This window comes from Piliocolobus tephrosceles, chromosome 15 (assembly GCF_002776525.5).
Source record: "Piliocolobus tephrosceles isolate RC106 chromosome 15, ASM277652v3, whole genome shotgun sequence".
NCBI classification, from domain to species: domain Eukaryota; kingdom Metazoa; phylum Chordata; class Mammalia; order Primates; family Cercopithecidae; genus Piliocolobus; species Piliocolobus tephrosceles.
Genome location: NC_045448.1, coordinates 48,183,212 through 48,200,363, shown reverse-complemented (window position 1 = coordinate 48,200,363; position 17,152 = coordinate 48,183,212).

Below are 17,152 nucleotides of genomic sequence, written 5' to 3'. Positions count from 1 at the left end.
TGGCAAAATTTCTTCTTCAGGGTTAAGTAATAAGAAAAAAAATTTCAGACTTCCCCTATTTACAATTTGTCTCAGTAAGATATTTAATTTAGTAGCAAGCTGGAAAGTGGTTTTTCTCTACCTCCTTACATAAAAATTATGTAGATTAACAGATCTGACAATAGAAAGCTAAAACTGAATATGCCCAAGGGGAGAATATAGAGACATTTTTTAAAAAATAATATTTCCTGCTTGTGCCTATTCATTCATCATACACAAATGAAAAGCCAACAAGCCATGTCCTAGCAGAGAATAAAGACCCTCTCTAGCGGCAAACTGTTAAAGTGTATAAGTGGAAATAACAATTAAAAAAATATTGAGTACATACAGGTCTTTCATTCATTCTTTTATTTTACAAACATGATAGGCTTTGTGTTAGGCAGGCCCTGGAGACACAAAAATGAGTAAGCAGTTCCTGCCTTCAAGGAGCTCTCGCTCTGGTGGGAAAAATGACTAAATAGTTGCAGCACAATATCGTGAGTACCAAGGAGCTCTAATGAATGTTTCCATCATGGATAATTCACAAGTGCTGTGAAGATTACCTCTGAGTATCATGCCAATTGCTAACATGTAGGGGCTTATAAAATCCCTTATGAATATAAAACTTCATAAAATATTAATGACTGTTATTACAGTCTCAGTACTCCTTTAGTACTAAGAGATTAAGGTACATAAACCACTTAAGATTTTGTGTCTAAAATTTTTAAAATTTGTTTTCATTATAAAAGTAATGCATTCTTTTTAATTTTTTATTTATAATAAAAATTCATTTAATGCAAATTTAAATTTTTTCTTTTTTTTTTCCTTTTATTTATTTATTTATTTTTTGCTTTGAGACAGGCTGTCACTCTGTCGCCCAGGCTGAAGTGCAGTGGCACAATCAGCTCATTGCAACCTCAACCTCTCAGGCTCGAGAGATCCTCCCACGTAGCTGGAACTACAGGTGTGCACCACCACACCTGGCTAGTTTTTGTATTTGTTGTAGAGATGGGGTTTCACCATTTTGCCCAGGCTGGTCTTGAACTTCTGAGCTGAAGTGACTCTGCCTTGGCCTCCCAAAGTACTCTTATTGCAGAAGGTGTAAACAATACAGAATTCCCCAGAGGCAGCCATCATTAACAGTTTCCTATATTCTATTTCATCTAAGATGCTATTGACTATAAGATGCATTCTACATTCAAGGATGCTGAAAAGTAGAGAACAAAAAGGACTTTTGTAAGCATTTGAAGTCTTGAATCTGTATGAGCAAAAAGTAGAGGCAATGAGGTAGGCCTGAGCAAACTGTACAGGGGAATCAGCAAGAAAAGAGGATTCTGTTCATTTTCATGCTAATGTTTTGTACTTCCAGGTGTACTTCTAAGTATATCAAACTATGAGGTAGAAGGTAAAACTTCTAAGAGCTCTGGCTCTTAGAAGATACTGTTTATATTCCCAAAGTTGTACTTAGTACCTTATGAGTAGGTTATAAAATATGATCCTCACCTTTTGGAAGATTTATTCTGTATTACTCAAATGAACCTTTGCCTGGAAGAAAATAAATCTCTAGTTTCTGAAACATTGGTCAATATATATATTGGTCCCACATGGGCTTAAAAGATATGACAGAGTATAAGGCTTTCTTTTCATTCATTGTCCTATATTTATTTTCTCTACTAAAATCCCAGGGGGTTTAAGGAATTAAAAAATGTTGGATGCAACCTGTCCAACTAGCAAGTCTCTTTGTTTCAGAAGCATTACGTATAGCATAGTATAACAGGAAGACCTGAAGGGGCATGGTGGCTCATGCCTGTAATTCCAGCACTTTGGGAGGCCAAGGCCGGGTGGATCACCAGGTCAAGAGATTGAGACCATCCTGACCAACATGGTGAAACCCTGTCTCTACTAAAAATACAAAAATTAGCTGGGCGTGGTGGCGTGCGCCTGTAGTTCCAGCTACTCAGGAGGCTAAGGCAGGAGAATAACTTGAACCCGGGAGGCAAAGGTTGCAGTGAACCGAGATCACGCCACTGCACTCCAGCCTAGGCGACAGAGCAAGACTCCATCTCAAAAACAAAACAAACAAAACAAAACAAAAAACAGGAAGACCTATGTATGGAGAGACCTAGGTTCTACTCTTAGTTCTACCACTAATTAGATGTGTAATTTTAGATAAATCACTTAACCTCTCTAGATCTCTGTTTCTCATCTCTAATTAATCTAGTCCGTAGGTTATAATGAAGATCAAAAGGAAACATATGTATGGAAGCACTTCAAAAAAATGTAGCACATGCATATTATAAGGTATTATTAATACTTATATTTATTATTGGTCTGCAATGCCACTCTTAGACTTCGGCAAGAGGGGCGCCTGCCCTGAGCCTTGTACTTCAGAAGGCCCAGCATAGCACAAACACAAATGTCCACAAATTGATTAAACATCTGTCAGTATGTTCCTAGGAGACATGGCCTCAACTCTGACAATAGCAATGACATTCTTTGAAGTGATTCAGTGATTATATATAATATTTTCTAGATATGCCTCAAAATAGACCAACTTGTTTAAACACATATCAAATATTTTCATAGCCACTCTTGGTTAACAATGGAGATGTCATTTAAATGCTGTTAGAGCAGTTAGGTTTAATTTAAACAAGATAGTGAGCTGCACTAGGACAGTTACGTGAAACAATAGAGGATCTTCAAAAAACTAAGAAATTGTGGTCTGTGGTGGGAAATACTTTTGATTTTGGGCTAACCACAGTTATTTGGTGTGGACTATTGCTTGCTATTAATAATGTTAGCAAAAGCTTACAAAATACGTAGACTTACCTAAGTTTGCCTAATTCGCTTTTTAAATCATTTAAAATAATTTTTATTCATCTGGCTGTTCTATGAAATGAAAGAAAAACATAAAAGAACAAAAGAAAAGCACAATTTTTAAAAAGTGCTTTTTAAATTTTGGCAGAAAATGATTTTTCTAAATAGAAAGATACTAAATATAGCATATACAATGAAATATTCCACAAAATAGAAACAAGAAAACAAAAATGATTGCATGATTATAAAGAAGTTCACATACAAATCTGTATATATGTGTTATATATACATATTATTTTCTATTCTTTCCAGATAGCAGTGTAGTCTCCTTAAAGAGAGATTTGAACAAACTGAACCACGTATTGTTCCCTCTATTTTTCTTTATGATATCCCAGTATTGGAAAAATTGAAAGAACAACTTAATACTATATAAATAGATATTGCTTTAAGGGCTGGCAAAAAAAAATCACAATATAAGTAACAGAATTAATGTGATAAAATTAAAAATTTATAACATTTTCTATGACAACTATCATTATTACAGTCCTATTACAATGTCTGAATATATGTAAAATTAATGTTCATTTCCAAATGTAAGTATTGATTTAGACATTCTATTAACAATGCCCGTTGCTATTGCCTCCAAGAATAAAATATTTCCAATCCCATTGAAAATCATTTTTAAATCAAGAAATAACCATAAAAATGGGCAACCAGCAGCCCTTGGGTCTACTTTGTCTATGGAGTAACCATCCTTTTATTTCTTTACTTTCTTAATAAACTGGTTTTTACTTTTTAAAAAATCATTTTAAAAACATCTAATATTAAGGATTATTTTTTGGAGACAAGATCTCACTATGCTGCCCAGAGTGGCCTCAAACTCACGGACTCAAGTGATCCTCTCACCTCAGCCTCTGAGTAGCTGAGATTATGGGCACACACCACTGTGTGTACTTCAACTTCAGTACTTTTTCTTTCTTCTTTCTTTTCCTTCCTTCCTTCCTTCCTTCCTTGCTTTCTTTCTTTCTTTCTCTCCTTCCCTCCTTCCTTCCTTTCCTTCCTTCCTTCCTTCCTTCCTCCCTCCCTCCCTCCCTCCCTCCTTTCTTTCTTTCTTTCTTTCTTTCTTTCTTTCTTTCTTTCTTTCTTTCTTTCTTTCTTTCTTTCTCTCTCTCTCTTTCTTTCTCTTTCTTTCTTTCTTTCTTTCCCTCTCTCTCTCTCTCTCTCTCTCTTTCTTTCTTTCACTTTTTAGATGGAGTCTTGCTCTGTCACTCAGGCTAGGGTGCAGTGGTGCAATCTCAGCTTACTGCAACCTCCACTACCCAGGTTGGAGTGATTCTCCTGCCTCAGGCTCCTGAGTAGCTGGGATTACAGGCACATTTCACCATGCCCAGCTTATTTTTGTATTTTTAGTAGAGAGGGGGTTTCCCTATGTTGGCCAGGCTAGTCTCGAACTCCTGACCTCAGGTGATCTGCCTACCTCAGCCTCCCAAAGTGCTAGGATTACAGGTGGGAGCCACCATGCCCAGCCCAGCTTTAGTAGTTTTTTTATGTGAAAATATTAAGGGAAATTTTTAAGAGTTTTTCCTTTGCTAGAAATGTATATTGATATGCTCGTAGATAAAATTATAAGATATCTAGGATTTACTTCAAAGTTATTGAGAAGGCTGGGCACAGTGGCTCAGGTCTATAATCCCAGCATTTTGGGAGGCCAACGCTGGTAGATCACTGGAGGTCAGGAGTTCGAGACCAGCCTGGCCAACATAGTGAAACCCCGTCTCTACTAAAAATACAAACATTAGCGGGGTGTGGTGTCACATGCCTGTAATCCCAGCTACTCAGGAGGCTGAGGTGGCAGAATGGCGTGAACCCGGGAGGCAGAGCTTGCAGTGAGCCAAGATCGCGCCTCTGCACTCCAGTCTGGGAGACACAGCGAGACTCCGTCTCAAAAAAAAAAAAAAAAGTAATTGGGTAGAGAAACTGGGGGAATATAAATGAAGCAACATGGACCATGAGTTAATAATTATTGGGGCTGAATTGTAGGTACATGGGAGTTCTTTATACTTTATTACATACATTTGTGAATGTTTGAAATTTCCCATAATAAAATGTTAAACAAAAGTTTAAGAAGCATATGGAAGAGGAAAAAAATATTCTCCTCTACCCTCACAGGTTCTGTAACTGGAGACTGCCAATGAAACTGCCAAAAGACAGATTAACAGGAGAAAAGACATACAGACTTCATCTGATGTTAATAGTTTAATTTTTACACGCATAGAGGCCTTCACAGAAAAGAAGTGAAGGCCTAAAGAAGTGATTATAACCTGGGGCTTATATATCATTTTAACAAAGAGTAATAAATTGTGAAAAAGGGTTTGTCTTCTAAGAGCTGTGAGAAGGAAAATATATGGGGGAAACTAATGGAGGATAAGGTTATTTTAGCAAAGTTTGTGCAGATCCATTTCAGTGCTTTCTATCTCCAGTGATGTTATTCTCCTGCTGGTATGGAAAAAGGGAGGGAGAATACCTTCACAAAGGGAAATTTATGCCCTATTTTAGGAAGATAGGAGGGCAAAGAACTCTTTTTGTTCTTTGCTGCTGCTTAATTGCCTTCAGCTCAAAATAAATCCTTATACCAAAGTAGCATGTTTTTGGTGGCATATTCTAATCCCCTTCAAGTACACTGATTCAAGAAAAGTTGTTTGTTTTGCTATTATTGTCCACAGAACACAAAGTACATGAAAATCTGAATTATAACAATATGATTATTTTGCTAAAAAAGAAAATACAATATTTTATTATGTAATTAATATATAATTTATGAATTATGTGCATATTTATCTTATTAGTCATCCAACATCACCAGTCCATCAATGGAACATCCAAATGCATGATAATAACTAAGTCCAATTATTTTTGCTGTCTAGCTGACTTTCAGTTATATGAAAACCATTGCTTTACACATATTTTTTAAGATTTTGAGGCCGGGCGCAGTGGCTCACGCCTATAATCCCAGCACTTTGGGAGGCCGAGGCAGGCAGATCACCTGAGGTCAGGAGTTCGAGACCAGCCTGGCAAACATGGTAAAAACCCATCTCTACTAAAAATATAAAAATTAGCTGGGCGTGGTCATGGGTACCTGTAATCCCAGCTACTCTGGAGGCTGAGGCAGGAAAATCACTTGAACCTGGGAGGCAGATGTTGCAGTGAACTGAAACTGCGACACTTCACTCCAGCCTAGGCAACAAGAGTGAGACTCTTTCTCAAAAAGAAAAAAACAGATTTTGTCATCATAAAGGTATACTTGACAGTTTGTCAAGGAAGGTGGATAGAACATACTTATTTCAAGGTTTGTCAGCTTCATTTATAACCTTAATGATTTAGACCTACTGTACATAGCCCTCTACTTGAACTCTTATCCTGGGTACTGCAAATGTTAGGGACATGCATGTTATTCTCAGATTTTCCCCTTTTATTCTTAATTTTAACAACTAAGAATGTTTTGGTGAGGATTCCCAGTATAATAATTTTATTTAACTTAAATTTGTCTTCCCCAAAATATTTTAGAAAAACATTGTATAATTTTATTGGGTATTAGATCCATTTCTGAGATATCTGGATCTCAGATATCTCTGAATATTTTACCCTCAGCAGGAATCATGTATATTCATGGTTGTGTTGATACTCTACCCCCTTTTTACCCCCCAAACAGCCATCATCTCTTTAGCAAGAATAGACGAGATCAAGTTACAATCCTGTCAGGGAAGACAATAGGGGTGATTTGAGATAACTGGTCATCCACATCAAGAATGTTCTGTAAAGGGCTAGGAGTGGTGGCTCATGCCTATAATCCCAACACTTTGGGAAGCTGAGGTGAGAGGATTGTTTGAGGCCAGGAGTTTGAGACCAGCCTGTGCAACATAGTAAGTCTCTATCTCTACGAAAAAAATTAAAAATTAGTTGGGTATGGTGGTGCAAGCCTATAGTCCTAGCTACTCAGGAGGCTGAGGTGGGAGGACCCCTTGAGGCCAGGAGGTCATGGCTACATTGACCTGTGATCTCGCCACTGCACTCCAGCCTGGACAACAGAGCAAGACACTCTCTGAAAAAACAAACAAACAAATTAAAACAAAGAATGTTCTGTAGATAATTATGTTTATAATCCCAGCCTCATGTTCAATACAAACATTAGGCCTTAGGACATTAATGTAGAGAGAGAGTTTGAGATCCCTTATCTTCTGTATGATGGAGACATAGAGAATCATATTTCCTTTGCATGAGATCCCCAAATTAGAAAATGCAAGGTATAAAGAGGTCAAGGTAATTATCTGGACAACAGTTTGTCCAGATAACCAATGAACAACTAGTTAGTTTGTTTTATCTAAACTATTCATATATTCATACCCTAAAACCCTTTTCTACTGCATGATAACTAAAATCTGCAGGCAAGGCAACATTTTCTGACTCTTGAAAAAACTAGTTATCTTCAGTGAAGTACATTAATATTGCATATCTCCAGTTCCAAGATATTTTTGATCATAGCATTGGCCAAAAATGTAGTAATCACTTTTTTAGGAGAAAAACAACAAGACTCTAAAGTTAATTCTAATTTCAGGAACACCTAAATGTGAAAAAAGTATGTACTAAATGTCTTAGAATTGAGAAAACACTAAAAGTATTTAAGTATGCATTAGAGTTAGGAAAGTTGTTATTCTTATGAAGGCCTTAGGGAGTGACAGGAGTCAGAGAAAGGTATACATGTGGGTCATTATGTAGGGATAGTATGGTGGCCCTCAGCTCTGGTCACAAAGGTATAGCATTCAAGCTCAAGGACATGGGGGAAGACTCCTACAAGCAGGGAAAGGGAGCTTGAAGGCAGCCATGGGTCATGCAGGGGTGGGGCACAAAGATACATGACATCAGGAAACTGGTCTGGGTCTGGCTCTGACCTCAAATCATCAAAAATAACCAGAAACTACAAGAAGTTACTAGGGTGGGCTCTCACATCTGAAACTTTTCCTGGCTTGTTGTTAACATAAAAGGCAAAAGCGCATGACCTTTCAGTTATCCTCCTTGAGAAAGAGGGTTGAGTGTTCCACCTCCTTGAACACTTTAAATTATATTTAATCACGTTTTAGTGTAATGTTAAAATATTTTTAATTCTATGTGTTAAGAAATGCAAAATGTTTTGAGACTAAATATCAGAGGGTATAGTCATTAGGTGTTACTGTGTTAGCCCAATAATTGGTTCCTTTCCTGTAATGGATGAATCTGCTTCAGAATGGAAAAAATAAATTAAGCAGAAAACAAATTATCTACATAAAGGTCATATGAGCTCTTTGTAAAGAAGAATGAGGTATTACAAGAAGTTTACTGAGCACCTGGTATTTAGTTCTGGTGGCTTGCTTCACTCTGTAAATGCCAATAACTAGTGTTTGCAAGTCTGAACTACTATAATGGTCACTTTATGTAATAATCACATCCTTATTCTCTAACTGGAATAAACACCATAAAAATTGTGGGTACTATGTGACTAAATAAGTGAAACAAATCTTTTAACAGTCTGGGAGTAAGAACAGTGTTTGAAGATGAAAACAGGAAAAAAAAAAAAAGAGGCGTTTTGGCTGGGCATGGTGGCTCATGCCTGTAATTCCAGCAATTTGGGAGGAAAAGGTGGGAGGATTGCTTGAGGCCAGGAGTTCAAGACCAACCTGGGCAACATAGTGAGACCTCCTCCCTGCAAAAAAACAAAAAATAAAAAAATAGCCAGTCACGGTGGTGTGTGCCTGCAGTCCCAGCTGCTCAGGAGGCTAAGGTTCAAGGATCACTTGAGCCCAGCCGGTTGAGGCTGCAGTGAGCAGTGATCGCACCACTGCACTCCAGCCTAAGCAACAGGGCAAGACTCTGTCTCCAAAACAAACAAAAAACACCAGAAAGGAAAAGCGGCATTTTGAATATTTTTGGCAGTTTTGATTCTGCCTTCAGAATTCACTTTGGAATCTACTTTCAAAGACGTAAGTGGACACAAACTGTTATAAAACATCTTCAGTGTGTCTCTGGATGTCTCTTTCCAAGTCCCTTTCTAGGTAGAGAGACCAGACTGTCCCTGAGTTGAGAAACACTTTGGGTTTTATGTATCATTCCATTCTGAAGCTTTGGGTAAGATGATATCAGATAGTAACCAAAGGAACTGCCTCCATTCACTGAGCTTACACTATGCAACAGGCACTGTGCTCGGCATCATGGAACCAAAAACAACTAAAAAAGTCCTTGCTTTTCAGAAGCTTTAATGTGATGGTGGGGGAGGAGTCAGAGGATGGGGTCAGATGAGCAAACAAATCATTAGGCTACCAGGTATTGATTACCAGCAGGGAGTACAAAACAGAATTACTTAAATCAGTCTGCAGTGTGTGTCTTGGAGGTGGAAGACGGGATGGCAGTGGTACACAAGAAGGCCTTCCTGCAAAGGAAAAGTCAGAATTTAAAGTCTTAACTAATGAATAGAAATTAGCAAGATAAAGTGTGGCAAAGGAGTGTGGAAGAGCCTTCTTGGCAGGAGGAACAGAATAAAATAGGAAGAAATTGGCAAGTCTTCAGATGGGGGCTGAGGCAAAAAGAGAAAGAGGAATCTCATAGATGGGCAGGTAGAAGCTGTGAAGGGGTGAATAGAGCAGTCAAAATCATGTTTAATCAGGTTTCATCAGAAAGCTTCTGTTAACTCAGTTTTGGGGAATGTTCCTTCCTCTCATTAATTGGTCCCTTTGTCCTAACACATGTCATTACTTCTAACCTGGCTTCAGTAAAGAACAAGTCAATAACTAACCTCACTTTTCTGGGTTTGGCTTTTTGGCAAGTCACTATCTTTCTAGCTTTCTTCCTGTACTCCATTCCTGATATTCATTCCTGTTAAATGGCTCCATTCAGTGCATTTTGTTGCTTGTTTGGCCAGTGGTCCAGGTAGCTAACATCTAGTTAAACTTAGTTTTATACCTGTTGATCTTTCTTTGCTAGAAAGACTTCAGTTACTCAAAATAAACACTCTCTTAGTTTTTGGGTTAAAAAATGATTTTTAAAAAATTGCCAAGAACTCAGGGCTAAGGGCCAAGAAAGCCAATAATAATGATAATAGCTACTATAGTGGACATTTGTTGGTTGCTTCCTCAGTATATTAGTCCTGCCTTCTCTTCTCCATGGTATTTTTATTTCATTCGGGGAATCCACTCCTCCCCACGCAGCCCATGTGCTTCCAGAGAAGCTGACCCATTCCCTAATTTGTTAAAACTAATCATCATATTCCATCCTCCTATGCACGACTTTTGGTTCCAGGGAAGGCATGTGATTTAATCAAGTAAATATCAGGATACTTTTGGGACCAAGTTATTCTCTCTAGATATGGACAAGGGAATGTGCACTTCTATGGAGCTGTTGGCAGCCATCTTATGATCATGAGGATTGCTGGCTTTAGAATAAAGCTGTTGCTACAGAAGGCAAAGCAGAGATGGAAAGAAATTGAGTCCTTAGTGATATGGCTGAGTAGGGATGTAAGACTTAAATAATCTGAATTCTCAGTAACATAAACTAACACCAAAGTATACCCTACCTCTTGACTTTTCAATTTTATGAACGAACATATTCTCTTATTGTTTAAGCCAGTTTAAGTTCTACTTTTTCTGTTACATGCAATATAAAATATTTTATGCTATATAGTTACTATTTGTTGAGAGCCTACTATGTGCTAGGCATTGTAATGAGTGTTCTACAAAGAATAATTCTCACAACCATTTTGGTGTTTTGGCTTTTTTTTTTTTTTTTTTTTTGTCAAGGTCTTGCTCTGTTGCCCAGGCTGGAGAGTGCAGTGGCACAATCTCAATTCACTGCAGCCTTGAACTCCCAGGATCAAGTGATCCTCCCACCTCAGCCTCCTAAAGCGCTACGATTATAGGTATGAGCTATCAGGCCCCAATTGTGGCAAAATACACATAACATGAAATTTTCCATTGTAATAATTTTTAAGTGTACAATTCTGTGGCATTAAATACATTCACAATGTTGTAGAACCATCACTACTATTTCCAATCACAGTCATATTTTGAGGCAGATATAATTATCCTCATTTTACTAAAAAGGAACTTCCTCAGAGAAGTGCATTACCCAAGTCAGACCACCAGTTAGTAGTATAGTCTGATTTAAACCCAAGTCTGCCTGCAAAGCCCATGTTTTTCTGCTTCATTATAGTGCCAAATTAAATTATCAAGCAAGGAAACACGAAATCTTGATCAAGTTACCAGCTCAGGGTCCACAACATAGATTAGGATCTTGGGAGGAGCAGATACAGCAATAGGAAACAAGGTAAGGAATAAAAAGTGATCAGTATCCAAGTCATCAAAGGTAGGACACGAGAGGCTGGAGTCAGGGGAGAAGGGAAACTATTTAGGTTCATGAAGTAGTGTTAGAAAGGGGCCTCATCAGTGGCAGCTTCAAGAATATCTGGTTGTACTTGTTCACCCTACTCTGGTTTGTAGGTGAACAATTGTTGCCCTGCCTGCTTACTTCCCCAAAGGATCCTGACCTGAAGTCTAATAACAAACTATATTTTAAAACAAAAACACCCTCAATTTTATGTTAAGCATTCATTAAAATAAGTCACTTAATAAAGTTGATCTGTATCAAGAGGGAGACACATCCTGTGGTGGGGCCTGGCCCTTTAAATGTGGTCTGTAATGACTAGAGAGCTCCATTTCCTTCTTGTTAGGACAAGATGGATCCAAATAGAGTTTCCCTACCTCCCTCACTGTCCCCCTACCCACCCCAAATCACAAGCTTCTGGGCTAAAAGCTATCCATCTTTGATGAGTATCTCATAATTATTTACTTTGTAACTAAAGTTATTATAACTCTAGAAGGTGTTTAATCTGTTGATCTGTTTGTTTTCAAAAGTCTGACTCCTTTCATTTGTGATTCTGGGTAAGTAGCAGCTTAAAGCGTTTTACTTAGACAAAAAGATCAGTTCCCTAATTTTCCATTTCCGTAAGTGTAAATTTCTACAGTGTCAGAGGCTGTCTTGAAATGGGGGAGGGGAAGTTATGAGAATGGATTGGGTAAGACTTTGATGTTTTCATACCCCCAAACCTGGAACTGTATACCAAGGCCTCTTCTCCAGCTGTGTACAAAAACTACTAATATTTTCTCAAAAATTATTTTATATATAAATATAGGTACTTACCTTAATGATTCACTCACTGCCCACTGAAGAGCTAGGACACAGAGACAAGAATCCTATGGAGCTGCCGGGAGTGGTGGCTCATGCCTGTAATCCCAGCATTTTGGGAGGCTGAGGTGGGCAGATCACCTGAGGTTGAGAGTTCAAGACCAAACTGACCAACGTGGAGAAACCCCATCTCTACTAAAAATACAAAATTAGCCAGCCGTAGTAGTGCATGCCTGTAATCCCAGCTACTCGGGAGGCTGAGGCAGGAGAATCACTTGAACCCAGGAGGTGGAGGTTGCGGTGAGCCGAGATCGTGCCACTGCACTCCAGGCTGGGAAACAAGAGTAAACCTCTGTCTCAAAAAAAAAAAAAAAAAAAAGAACCCTATGGAGCTGATGCCATTTGACATGGTTGCCACATGTATGTGGCTAATCAGCCTTCTTTCTCTACAGCAGCATTTGGGGAGTGAATGTCCATCATATGTATAAATAGTCTCTTCATTAATATAGTTTTTCTGGAAAACAAAACATAGAAATCTTTTTTTTTTTTTTTTTTTTTTTTTTTTTTTTGAGACGGAGTCTTGCTCTGTCGCCCCGGCTGGAGTGCAGTGGCCGGATCTCAGCTCACTGCAAGCTCCGCCTCCCGGGTTCACGCCATTCTCCTGTCTCAGCCTCCCGAGTAGCTGGGACTACAGGCGCCCGCCTCGTCGCCCGGCTAGTTTTTTTTGTATTTTCTATTAGAGACGGGGTTTCACCGTATTAGCCAGGATGGTCTCGATCTCCTGACCTCGTGATCCGCCCGTCTCGGCCTCCCAAAGTGCTGGGATTACAGGCTTGAGCCACCGCGCCCGGCCGGCCAAAACATAGAAATCTTAATTTTTTTCTCCTTATCTTTTCAGTTTTCACCCTTTCCTTCCTCTCCATGACCACCACTCCTTGCAGTAGCGTATCTTGTTAGCAGCCATGGGAGATGAGGACTGGGCCATGCTGCACAGCAGGTAGCCCAAACTAAGCAATAGGATAAAAGAGAAGCTGAGAATGGACTGACTCAAGTCATGCAGGAGTCTTGGGAAAAGAAGTGATCTGGCACTCCTTCAAACCAATATTCTTTAAATAGCTGAGGGCAGAGAGAAATTCATTTTCTATTAATATAAAATGTATAGCTCTTTATGGTCAAAATAAAGAATTTATTATATGCACTGAATATCACAATATTTCCACTTATTTAGAATTACCTTTCATTTAACATTTGTCCCATCACTGATCACTCGAATAGCAATAGTTACTCACTCACCAAGCAGAGCAGTAAATTATACTTTCAAAATCTTGCTCAAAATCTCTTTACAAGTTCTTTTTTTCCCCTAGTTTTTATGCCATAAAAACAGTTCTAACTTTTCCAAAGTACTTATTCTTTCTTCATTTTTCTTTCGGGAATTTCTGAGCCAGACAATCTCATGGAGACATGTTCTGGCTTTAAAATGTAGAAAACAACCAACTGTCCCCCAAAATAGTGTTACAATTTTGGGTAGAATTCCAAACACAAATCCTACCACCACCTCTTTTTCTAACCAGCTTTCCTGAGGGAGCATGCATACCTGTATCTATACCCCAATGAGAGAACTCCAGTACCATTTTATTAGTAAGCAGTCCAACGACCAAATTTAAAGTGAAGCTTGGGTCATAGCTGGGTAGAGGTTAGAAAGCCTACGTGAGGCCTCTTACTTTTCCAACTCCAAAACAAAATCTTAAGACCCCTTTAAGTGTGCCAGAACTCAGAGTGAGAGTGAGGATAAGATAAGAACAAGACTCAAGTAGAGAGGTATCAAGAGCTGAGCACAAATCCACCTACCTGATCAGGTATCAGGATGAGGTTGGCCTGCCAGACCCCTGGAGTTGGGAAGAGAAAGGGGAGAGGAGGAAGATTGGACCTTCTCACCAGAGGTGACCCATCTGCCTCTTCCCCTGTGACCCCCACGGCCTCTTTATTTACCTAGTACAAGGCGGGGAATGTGCAAAACAGCCTGCTGCTCCTAGGAGTATGAGATGAAACAGCAGGCATTAGGGCCTGTCGGAGATGAAAGTGAGTGCCTTTCAATGTCATGATCCCTTTCTCTAGTGAACTGTCCCCCAGTGTCTCTGACCAGACTAGTCACTTCTTCCATGTGGAGGATTTAATAAGAGGGTAGATAGAGGGGCAGAAGCCTAGGTGGGGGTTTCCTTCTTTATGAGCTCTGGCAGAAATGCAGGGAGAAAAGCTGAATACTCACCAGCCCCCCACTCTCCAGGCCCTCTTATTCTCTCTTTAACAAATGCACTAAATAATCAAACCTTGTTCAACTAAGACTGTCCAACTAGGAGAGATTAGCAGTTCCCTCAGTTATTACCAATGCTCCACTGTAACTTCCTGGGACCAATGAGATGCACAGTTAAGCCGTTCTTCTCAAGATTTTCTTATGGGTCAGGATAGGTCATTAATCAACTTAACTTCAAGACCATACTGCATCCTAGGCCAAATATTCACTCCCCAGTCTATTTTCCATCAGAAATTCTGTCATCATATTGTCCAAAATTGGTCAACAGAAATTACTTTTGAAAGTCCAAATAAAACAACAGAGTGGCTGAAAATGGAACAATGTGAAGCCCTCCCCATTATTAAATTCCCAGGGAAATTCAAGTCCAAAATTACTTCCTCTTCCTATTGTCAGCTCAACTCCAAAGACCTTAAAAGCTCAGGATACTCGTCTCTCTAGTTTCCTGATTTTTCAGTACCTGTCAGAGGGCTCTCCCTCAAAGGCCTTGGGGTTCAGAGTCCTTTAGCAGCCACTGCATCTTCTTCCATTACAATAGGTGTAGCACCTTTAGTACCTTCAAAATTGAAGTAATCCGCCCAAATCTCTCATGTCTCAAAAATGTAGAAGCAGATGTGACTCCTGTAGTTACAGCATTGTACAAACAAAATGATGTTCCTAGAACCCAGTGTTGAAACCTTTGTTGCTGTGGTCTATCAGAGACTTCATTCAGTAGGTTTAGTGTTCTCTTGGGTAAGAAGAATAATGTAGAGGAAGCAAAAATGAAGAGAGAACATCTTCTCGGTTCCCTTATTGCCAGGATGCCTTTTAGAACATGTCCATTTTCTAACTGCTACATGTGAATTTAAATTTAGTTGGGATAAATTTCTCATCAAGAAGTTAATTGTGACACTATGTTTTCAATAAGGACATAGCTGACTTCCTATAAAACACGTTCATCCTTTCCCCAAAAGCCCCATTTTTTTCTAGGGACCTATATCCCCTCCATCAAGTTTACCCCATCTGAAGCTACCAGAGCAAGTCAGATTGGTCTAAGAATGATCCCCCTCACCCTTGCCAGAGGTTAATTCAAAGATGGGAATAGGGCCCAGTTAGTTACAGAGAGATTTGAGGAGGTTTTCAGTGGTAGCATCTCCAATGTCTATAACTTATCCAAGTCTTCCTCTTTTTCTCAGTATCCTTTCCATGTTTTGAATATTTCTATTTCCATTTCCCTTTTGAGTCAGGATCATAGTGGGGTCCAATGTTTCCTCTGACATGTGCTGTCCCCATAAATTTCCACTTCCTTTAGCTTTCAGATTCTCCAGCCCTTGAGTTACTTGTGCTGCCTCGTGCATTACTTTCTGCCATTTCTTTCTCTACTGCTGACTCCTGTTCCATTTCTTTCTATCATTCACTACTCCTTTCAAGGAGGCCCAGATGAGTTTTTAAATTTTAACCTGCTACTTAAGTGAATCCAATTATTCATCTAGCACAGGTAACTTTCAACTGTTGCCTTTTTGTCTTTTTTCCCCCTAGGCCTATGCATTTGTTTTCTTACCTACTCCATAGATTCTTGAGAATCTCTCATTAAAACAAACAAACAAAAATCTGCATCTACCACAAGATCCTCAGCTAAAATATTGAGTGGAGAAATTCTGCACAAGAGGTCTCCTCCGATCGGTTTCAACCCATGTCTAATCACTACCTATTGTTGTTCTGCCTCTTTCCTTTGGTGGTGTCTTTCTTGTGTTTTTTTTAAGTTTTTCTAATGCTGTTCATTTTCTAGTCGTTTTTTCTTATAACAAAAGTGTACCTGACCAGGCATGGTGGCTCACTCCTGTAACCCCAGCACTCTGGGAGGCTGATGTGGGTGGATCACTTGAGACCAGGAGTTCAAGATCAGCCTGGCCAACATGGGGAAATCCTGTCGCTAACAAAAATACAAAAATTAGCCGGGTGTGGTGGCACACACCTGTAATCCCAGCTACTCAGGAGGCAGAGGTTGCAGTGAGCCAAGATCGTGCCACTGCACTGCGTGACAGAGTGAGACTCGGTCTCAAAAAAAATTAATTAAATTAAATTTAAAAATTAGCCGGGTGTGGTGGCATGCGCCTGTATTCCTGACTACTCAGGAGGCTGAGGCAGGAGAATCACTTGAACCCAGGAGGTAGAGGCTGCAGTGAGCTGACATTGCACCACTGCACTCCAGCCTGGGTGACACAGCAAGACTCCCTTTCAAAAAACAAAAAAAGCATATCTGCTTCCCCACATACAATGTCCATGTAATCTAAAAATTCATTAAGACTTGGGAGATTGCAGTGAGCCAAGATCGCGCCACTGCACTCCGGCCTGGGTAACACAGTGAGGCTTTGTTTAAAAAAAAAAAAAATCATCAAAGCCTGAAATAACACCACCACCAACAACAGTAACAATAATGGCCAGCAGTTTACTGAGTCCTGACTATGCACCAAACACTGTTCTAAGCACTTTATAGGTATTAATTTGCTTGATCCTCACAGCAATCCCACAAAATGAGGACTATTATCACCTCTGTTTTACAGATGCAGAAATAAGCACAGATAGGTTAAGGAATTTGCCCAAGGTAAGTAGCAAAACTCCCTGTTGGTTTTCCACTTTCACATCTGCCCAAACTTCTATCACCTACCAGTCCTTCCCTAATATAACATGCTTTTATTCTTTTGGCCTACTCTTCTCTCAACACTTAGAAATTGGTTCTGCTCTTAAAAAACAAAAATAAAGATTTACCACTGTCTATCACAGTCCATCCTAAAACTTGAACATAATTAATTTCTTTTAATAGTG